General features: G+C 40.7%; 1 protein-coding gene across 1 annotated transcript in view; it reads left to right on the plus strand.

Annotated features, from left to right (window-relative positions):
• The window catches only part of LOC108749439 (dystroglycan), a 71446-nt gene that overhangs the window by 23052 nt on the left and 39205 nt on the right, over window positions 1-9189 (plus strand). The window lies entirely within an intron of this gene.

Below are 9189 nucleotides of genomic sequence, written 5' to 3' on the forward strand. Positions count from 1 at the left end.
TGTCGGATCGAATTCGAACGCAATTAAATCGCGCTGTTCGCGGCTGGAATCGCGTTCCTCGCTTCCTCCCCACGAGTGTGTGTTCCCGACCATATTTCGGTATAAATAACTCCAAGAGAACCGCGTAAGCCCGAGCGGAGCGGAGCTCGAAACTTCGCCGCGCTGCTTTGGTGAATACACTCGCGCGCGCGCGCGCGAAATCACGTGTCTGTGTACGTGTAGGTTGACTTACGCGTACTTACTGGCTTTCGGCCAGGATTAGTCACTCGAGACGTGGATCTCGCACGTCCCGTTCTACGTGTGCGTGCTACTCGCCGAGGAATCAGCCCGTTGTTTGGTTTCCGAATTTCGGACAGCGATAGGACGCGGTCCTTCTCGAGAATCCATTAGGATAACTTTGACATTAATGCTCGCGATAGCAGACGTCTACATTTTCAAACAATGGCATGGAGATAATTTGAAACGATAATTTGTGTCGATAATGTAATTTTTTTTTTTTAGTACACAGGAAGAACATTCGTCAGAGAGCCTTATAGATTTTTGTTCGCTATTTAAACTTGGAAAATAGAAAATATGTCATCTTACAAAAATCTATTTTAATGAGTTACCCATTTTTACACGGAAAGAACAGTTCTGCTGCTGGAGTATCTATAAATTTAGCTACCCCTACAGATCTGAAAATAATTTAATTTCAATGATTAAATAGTCTTAATTGATTGTCAGAATGTCGAAACTTTTTGCAGCGTTACCCTCGTTTATGTTTGGGTCCTGTGTAATAAAATTATTTTCAGGTCTGTATGTAGCTAAATTTTTAAACGCTTCAGCAAAATCTTCCGTGTAAAGATTCTCGAAAGATGTTGAGGGGACTCAAGAGTATTACCGCAAAACTCCTTTCGTGCCGACACCAAGTAACACTGAGGATTTACATACTAAGACCGTGTTCCGGTATGTTCTGTAGCTCATGTTATGTACAGATTTTCAGTACTGCAGGCAGCGTATATCTGAACATGATCTAAATGTGCGATTCGCCATTCGTCAGGTAAGGAGCGAGGACATGCGATGGTTGAGCGAGGGTCAAGGATCACGGTAGAAGTATTTTCCCGAGTAGAGTTTCTCCCTGTTCTAATATTTTATTAAAATCCACTGGCGCGTTGATGGCTTTTGCCCAGGCGGTTTTGTCCTTGATGTCCTCTCGTCGTGACGTCCTTCGTAACGTAAGCACTCCCCCCCTCCCCCCTCCGTTTCTGTTTCTCTCTCATCCGGAGAACAAAGTACTCAAATGTAGACAAGTGCTCTTTCTCCCGTAACAGTCAACACGTAACGAGGTGATCTCGTGTCTCCTTCCAGCGTTAGTTGGTATCCCCTTCTGATGATCGACGACTCGTTCTCCCTCCCCCCTCCCCCCGCCTACCACCGGGTGCGTCAAAATTGCCGCCATGGCACTCCACGCTCTCCGAGACTTGAGCGCGTACTATCGGAAATAATGATTATCGAGAGCAGTCGCTACGTTGTTATCATGCCTGGTCGCATAAATAATGCAGCTCTACTGGGATCGGCTATACATTATTATTTACAAGAGAATCCCCATAATCGGTGAATTAGCACGATATTTGGAATTTGGGAAGAAGGGTTGAGAGAAATTCCACTAAATCTGTTTTATTCGTTATTTTCATTTATTTCGCATAAAGGTACGCGGAAAAAAATGATTTTACCGAAGTGTCGAAAAATGTAAGTGGACGTAAATCTGAAAAGTAATTCTGAAGCATTAATATGTACAGGAGAGTGAAACACTGATGGATAACGCTGCGAAAAGCAGCGTTTTGACATTTGAGCAAATACTTGAATGTCCTATAATTATTTTAATAGATCGACGGATTTTATTTTCTGTATTTAGCAAAATTTTTCGATAATTTTTCCCTTGTAACCAATAAAATATTATATGCGATACAAGTTAAAAACAACTGGCGTTGTACGCTCCTTTTATTTACGAGCGAAATATTTCTTCATAAGATCGAAAAATTGTTCGAATTACCGGACCGTGTCCACTTTTCATTACCATTCCCATCTCACCAACGCGTTTTCCTTTGCCTCCCCTCGTTTTCGCCTCGGTCCCCGCAACGACGTTTCCTCTGTGTGAACGAGAACGAAATGTCGTTTACTGTGGGCGGGATTCGATCAAGGACTGGATCAGGAAACCAGACAAAATTGGACGGTCTCGCGTCTCTAGTGTGCTAACGAAACAGATGAATCTATACGTAAATATCGCTTCGACGACAATCGGCCGTACATGGCGATGGTAATAACGAGAGCGCACACCGATAACCCTCCAAATTCTATAAATTAAACAGCTCGTAGGCGCTTCACAATTCTGACTCTCACCTATTGTCAGAGCGATTGCTAATGCAAATGAAAAAAAAAACGTGCCGTGCATTCATTGACATTGCGTATATCCGTCCGTGATCTAGCGATACGTTATACGTCAACTCGCGAGGCCGGAACTTACCCGTGTTCGCGTATAGCGTTCGTTATCTGCTGCCGGGATGTTGTTTGCATACTCGTCTGAATATTGACACATGCGACCTAGCGCCCGCGAGCCTCGTTCGCAATCCGCGGAACAAATCCGATGCTACGATCGGCGTTCACCCGCGACACTCGCCAATTCGCACGTGACGCGGTAATTAATTGATCGACTGGTTAACGTGACGGCCGCCTTATTATCGGCGGCCGTTGAGAATTCGGGAAACGCGAAGTCCACGAAAGCGCATCCATGGCTCGTGGTACACGGCGAAAGGAATGAAATCGAGACCCACGGCGGGGAAACATCCCCCGGATGGGGTCGAATTGCGTATGCGGAAAAATGCAAAATCTCATATCGCCGGGAATACGTCGCGGATAGGTTCGATGGAAATTTACAGACTCGTCGATACTTCCGACGCGGTGCTGCACGCGCACGTACGTTATGTACATATGCATCAGGTCGGAACGGTGGACCGATAGCTGATCCGGGCGATGGACTAAAGTTCGAACAAACACACAGTATTCGGCGATTGATTGAAATTCTGCTTTTTTTTTTTTTCTTTTTTTCTTTCCGCCGACCCTTTTGCGCCAAGCGCACCATGCTTTTGAGAGAGATAAGGGCGTTTATTGTTGTTCCACGGTAAGCCCTTTAAGAACACAGAAATAAGAGGAAAATGTATGAAATGCGCGACGAATCGACGAAGGTAATACGCGAGAAAAATCCATTAAACTGATGTAAGTAAAATATAAAGAAAAAGAAAGAATCCACAATTATATCAATAATAATGAAAGTAAGGAACTGAAATAAAAGGAAAGAGTAGGAACTTAAAATTAAAAATAGAGAGAGAGAGAGAGAGAGAGAGAGAGAGAGAGAGCTCCAATGAGAGTCGCATGAATGGAATGAGAGAGTGTTTAAGTTCGTAATAAACGGCTGAGCTAACGCTTTCCGTGAGGGATCGTCGCTTACGATGCCGAAATCCGAATGCGCATCCCTATTATGGCGTGTATGCAGGGATATTACTAACCGCAAGTAATTTTCGCGGATGGCGGAGCACGATTACCTCCGCGTAAAGGGGATACCTTCGGGAGCACGCGTAATATCCGATAAGCGCGCTTACGGCTGCCGTTATGTGGAAAAACCGATGTTCGTTTCTCCGTCCGAAATGCGGTGTAATGCAATTGCGGTTGGAACGAGGCGCACAGATTTTCAATTCTTCCAGCTCTCGAAAGATTCACTTGAATTTTCGAGAAATCTTTGTATTCGAATTATCAATCTTTGCTTCACCGGATACGCTGCAGTTGCAGATATAGGATCGTTCCTGATACGTACATTCGTGCATTCGTGCCGCTATTCGCATTCAAATAAGAGCAACACACGCCCGTGGCCCGAAGGCTAATAAGAGCGCATTTAGCAAAGGACGGGAAGCAGATTGGCGCGGAGAGCGGGTTCCGTGTAATTAGTAGGGCAGACCTGTCAAGGTTGAGGATCACTGCAAGTCTGCATCCATAGAGATGAAAGGGGCTGGCCGTGGCGAGTCAAAGAATCTCCTGGAGCGCCTCTTGTTCCGCTCATCCGTCGCTTTCCTTTGCAGCTGCGATTTTGCCTTTCTCGGCGATATTACGTTTCATCTTATTGCGCAAATTAAAAGAAAGAAGGAATAGCGACTGTTAATTGTCTGTTTTCAGAAATGATTATATACATTGTTAGATAAATATTAAATTCTCTCTAAGAAATCGCAAATGTTAATCCTTTGAAGTCGTCAAAATTTGTTTTACATAGTTTCACGTCGACGAAGCTTGGGTCTTTCAGACTCATTTAATTTATGTTGGCTGAAAAGCATTAAATATAAATAAATTGCCTGTATGAGTTTCCACAATTATTAGTTATGTAAATAATATATTTACAAGGCAAAGATATATACATATATATATATAATTTGCATATTTTTAGAATATGCGAAGCTAACTGCAAACGTTTGGATTCTGGATTTAAGTCCTCTTTAATGCGAAAGTCAAATAAAGGGTGTCCCAAAATTAACGCAAGATTTGAATTAAATAGAAAACACAGTTTTTAGTCTTTTGATTGTTATTTTTTTATTGAATCATAAAGTACATAGGATAGGGTTATTTGTGGAATAACACATCGGGCAAATGGCCTCCACGGCTTTGCATGCACATACGCACTCGTTTGTCGAAATTTTCCATGACCATTTTGCATAAATGTGGCTGAATTTCGTTGATGCAGCGTTGAATCTCCTCCTTTAATGCACGGGTGGTTGTGGGCTTGTTGACATAGACCTGTGATTTCAAATAACCCCATAAAAAGAAATCTAATGGTGTTAAATCACATCTAGGGCGCGATTTTGGCGATTAACAAAGCCATCAAGGTGAAAATGTGCTTCATCGCTTAGGATGATTTTGCTTGAAAAATCAGCATCCATTTGTTGATGTTCAATAATCCATTTTCACGCTCCATTTTCACTAACTCTAAACTGTCAGCTGTTAAATTGTTTTTTTTTTTTGGGTTGCCAACACTTTACTGCACAAATGGCGGCAAATTCAAATCTTGCGTTAATTTTGGGACACCCTTTACAATATATAAGTAATTTAGTTACGTTTGAAACTATAAAACTATTTCTATTTTAACTCTCAAGAGACAAAAAAATCTTTTTTTACTGCTTTTGTTAAAAAAGTGACTTGTACACATATATTCATATATTCATATATGTATATCGTTATATGGCCATTCTAGAAGCATTATATTTCAACGCTACATATATTTTTATCTTCACTTCTTAAATATAACTGATTTACACAGATTCCGAATTTCCCCCGAATTCAATTAAGAAATGAACGTTGCAAATATATAACACTCGTCCCTGAAAAGTTAAAAAGCATTAATCAACTTTAAGGAATCAAAATAACTTCTCGCTATGAAAAGAGAATACATACTAAATTTATTTTAATAACAATAATTCACATATAGATGCAACACGAAGAATATAATTGAACGAGTCCAACAATCCACCGTCAGTTTTAAAAGGTTAAACGTAACATCCGACGGAATATTCGGCGGAATCTACTGTTCCTTCGCCAGAATCAATATCTCCCGACACATAACTTCCGTAAAATGCACCGCCACGAGAAATATCAAGTAAGGAAAATCGAGCGTGAGATTACGCGCGTAACTTTACGTGCCACTTTATTAAGGATACATCATCTCCTCTGTGGAAAATCGATAAGTTAACCATCTCGCGAGTAGCTGAGGATCGTCCCAAGATCGATATTTAATCTATCTAGAATCAAGTTATTCGTTAAATCGAGTAGTCCGTAATATACATAATTAAAGGGAGGATCGCTCTTTGCGCGTTCAATTCTATCTATTAAAAGCAACGCGTCTCTTCATCTCAGCTGACGCAGGCGATGCTCGACCTCGTTCCTGAAATTCTTAGAGTCGCAGGAAGCGAAGGGGGGGAAAAAAAACGAACGATCCTGATGCTCGGTCGTCAACGGTCAAGTCGTTGGTGTTCCCGGGCACGCGATATGAATTTTACGACCCACGAGAGTGTCGCATTAAACGTCGCGAAAAACTTATCTCCGGAAAGTTGCAAGAAGCGCCGAAGGGGCCAGCGATGTTTTTCCAAGATTTCGTTCCCTTTATTCGCGTGCCTCGGTGAACTCACATCATACGTGTCCCCGGCTATATTTACGCGCTTCTCGTAACGGCGAACGACGACATTTCCGTGTTAATGGCGCTCGCCGTTTAAAATACGTTAAACTAATTGCTCTCGCGCCGCGTTATCGTCGCTCACCTCTCGCGACTGGCATCTATCGAAACTCGTTTATCGCACGCTCACGCGGAATCGCTTCGGGCCAGAAGCGGCGAACTTATATTTAGAACGTGCGTCTGCGTTGCACAATGTTGAACATTGAAGGTAGCTGAGCGATTAATGGAGAAACGAAATCTCGATAATTTATTAATTTATTTCCTATCGATTGATCTTCTATAAAAGAACACACGATTATTCTGTTTTTTTTTTTTATTTATACATGATGCACCGTTCACATCTGGGTTAATTTTTATCGTTTCTTACAAGAGTACACAGTTGGACAATTTATATTAAATTTAATACGTGTCTCAAATGGCCCGCTGAAATTTTTGTGTTTAAGTCAACGGAAGATGAATAGAAAATAAACGAAATGTTACGTAAAAAATTAAAATAAAAATGTAACTGTAAGCAAACTGTGGAAGCATATTTTTTCCAGTAAAATTACATTTATAACGTGAAATTAGCACAGATATATCGCTTGTTTCTTTCTGTAAAATTTTCATATTTTAAAATATATGGTTTTTATGTAATTTATTCATTTATTCGTAAATTATGTTATTTTAACACTAAGAAATATTGAATATCAATTTACATAAAATATGCAAATGATATAATCACATTGCGTTAAATTAACATTCAAATATAGTATATTGAAAATTCAGCACAAAATTTTAACAAACATAGAGAGTGGACCATTTTTAATATAAATGCAAAATCTTTTCTACCGTATGTATAGAAATTAAGTGATTTTTACATATTATACCTTGACATATTTAGCAAGTATTTGTAAGGTTGTGTTTAAAAAAAGGAATGGAAGGAAATTAATTATTTAGCCAAGCCAAGCACTCCTAGTATTTCGTAGGAAAGAATTACGAATGATCCACGTGTATATATTAAAGATTAAATGATTTTGCCAGACTTCTTTTTGTCAAAAACGTATCGCATCGCATCTGCGTCTCACTGACTAAATATTAATCAAAATTACCATTATTGTTTATGGCATCTGCGATTGTATCACCGCACCGGCGGTGACATATCGGAAAATATAAAACGCGCAGAAGTTCACGGCAGTTAATTTAACGTTAATGTCATTTCCCGTTCGTTTCGTCGGTGCATTTTCGCATCACGTTGCATATCTTTGCATCCCACCAACAGAGCGAAACGCGTTTTATCAAACGAAAGGTCAGCCGGTGGAAATTTATAGTAATAATTTCCGGCGTTGCAAAAGTTGTTAAGCTCGTTGAACAATGAACGTGGGGGATGGCGGTTAAAGATCTTATTGGAAAAGTTCATCAACTGATTAAGAGGCTCTTTGAAGTTTATCCCAAAGTGGCATTTATAACGGAGATGCTAAACAGCGCTCCGTGGCATCGGGTTTAATAACGAACGTACGAAATTTATCAAGGCATATCTCTCTCTTGAAAATAATGTCCCTTTCGTAGAAATTTACGACTTCCATGCGTTCGATACCTTTTTAATCTCCCTCAGCACTCGCGCTTTTCCACAAAACGGTGAACTCTTTCGCGTGAGCGACACAACGTCACTCTCGCCCTTGGGAGACGCGCGACGTTTATTTTGCGTCGACGAAGATATAAAAACGATCGCTCTCTCGTCAAGAAACGAGTCGGCTCCGGCTATGCGGATAGCGGGTGTTACAATGTCGCCAATGACAACGATAAATAATCCCATCGCATATAACCCCTTCAGACCCCTCATATACATTATAATGTACATCAAATTTGAAAACATTATCCGTTAAAATTAATTAGATCTATCGACATCACCTGAGACGTTCATCAACGTTCACACGATAACGTACATGTCGGAAAATTAGTCCAAATATTGAAACAATTAATTCTCTTAGTACGAATTATTTAAAATGCTCTTAAATTGAATATAAAATAATTGAATTTTTAACATAATTTAATTTTTCCCAATAAAAATCTTTTTCTATTTAGAATCCTAATGATATCTTATTTTCAATTTTCTAAATGAATTAATTTTCAAAATGATTAAAATAAATTTATAAATATATTTACTATTAATTAATAATTCTATTTTTTTTTAATCGATTCCATAAAAATCGCGCGTTTGAAGGAATTAATACTAAGAAGCGACAATATGTGCGTCTGATAACATTGTCCCGTGATCGTCTCATGATATTCTTCAATTAATTTCGACCGGTGTTAGAAAAGAAAAAATTGCGTTCGATTTCAGCGACGCGTTTCGCTGTTTTACGAACCGCATTGCGCGTTTCTATCCCGACGATGCGAGCAACATGGAAATAGGCATGTTTACCGATTGATTGATTTGTCGGTTTACGCTCGGGCGAATTGTTGTTGAAAATGAAAAAAAAAAAAAGAGAGAGAGAGAGGGAGAAAGAGAGATAGAGGAGAAAATTTACGCGCAACATGCGCCCCGACGAAATCCCGCGATGCATCGCGTCGATGACAATGGTTGTTGCACCCGACTGGCGATAAATAGCGCCGTGCCATGACATAGCGTCGGAGATGTTATTAACGACAATCGATCTAATATTAATCTCGCCCACGTTTCCCAGCGTGGTCCACGGAGGGAGAGGAAGTGCGCGGAGGAGAGCACACGTCTGGTCGTGCGACCTCGGGGGACAGTGCTCCGACCGCGTGTCGATTGGCCCGTCACCGGCGGTGTCGACGGAAAGTATCGCCTGATGCACGTATATAGAAAAAAATTATACACACGCACACGCGTACGCGCGCAGAGGATTTTCTCCTGCTCCCTTAATCGAGACCGAAGTGGGATCGGCTGAACGGGAGAGAGAGAGAGAGAGAGAGAGGCTATAAATCGGAAAAGAGAACGAGAA

The sequence above is a fragment of the Trachymyrmex septentrionalis genome, unplaced genomic scaffold, assembly GCF_001594115.1.
Source record: "Trachymyrmex septentrionalis isolate Tsep2-gDNA-1 unplaced genomic scaffold, Tsep1.0 scaffold29, whole genome shotgun sequence".
NCBI lineage: Eukaryota > Metazoa > Arthropoda > Insecta > Hymenoptera > Formicidae > Trachymyrmex > Trachymyrmex septentrionalis.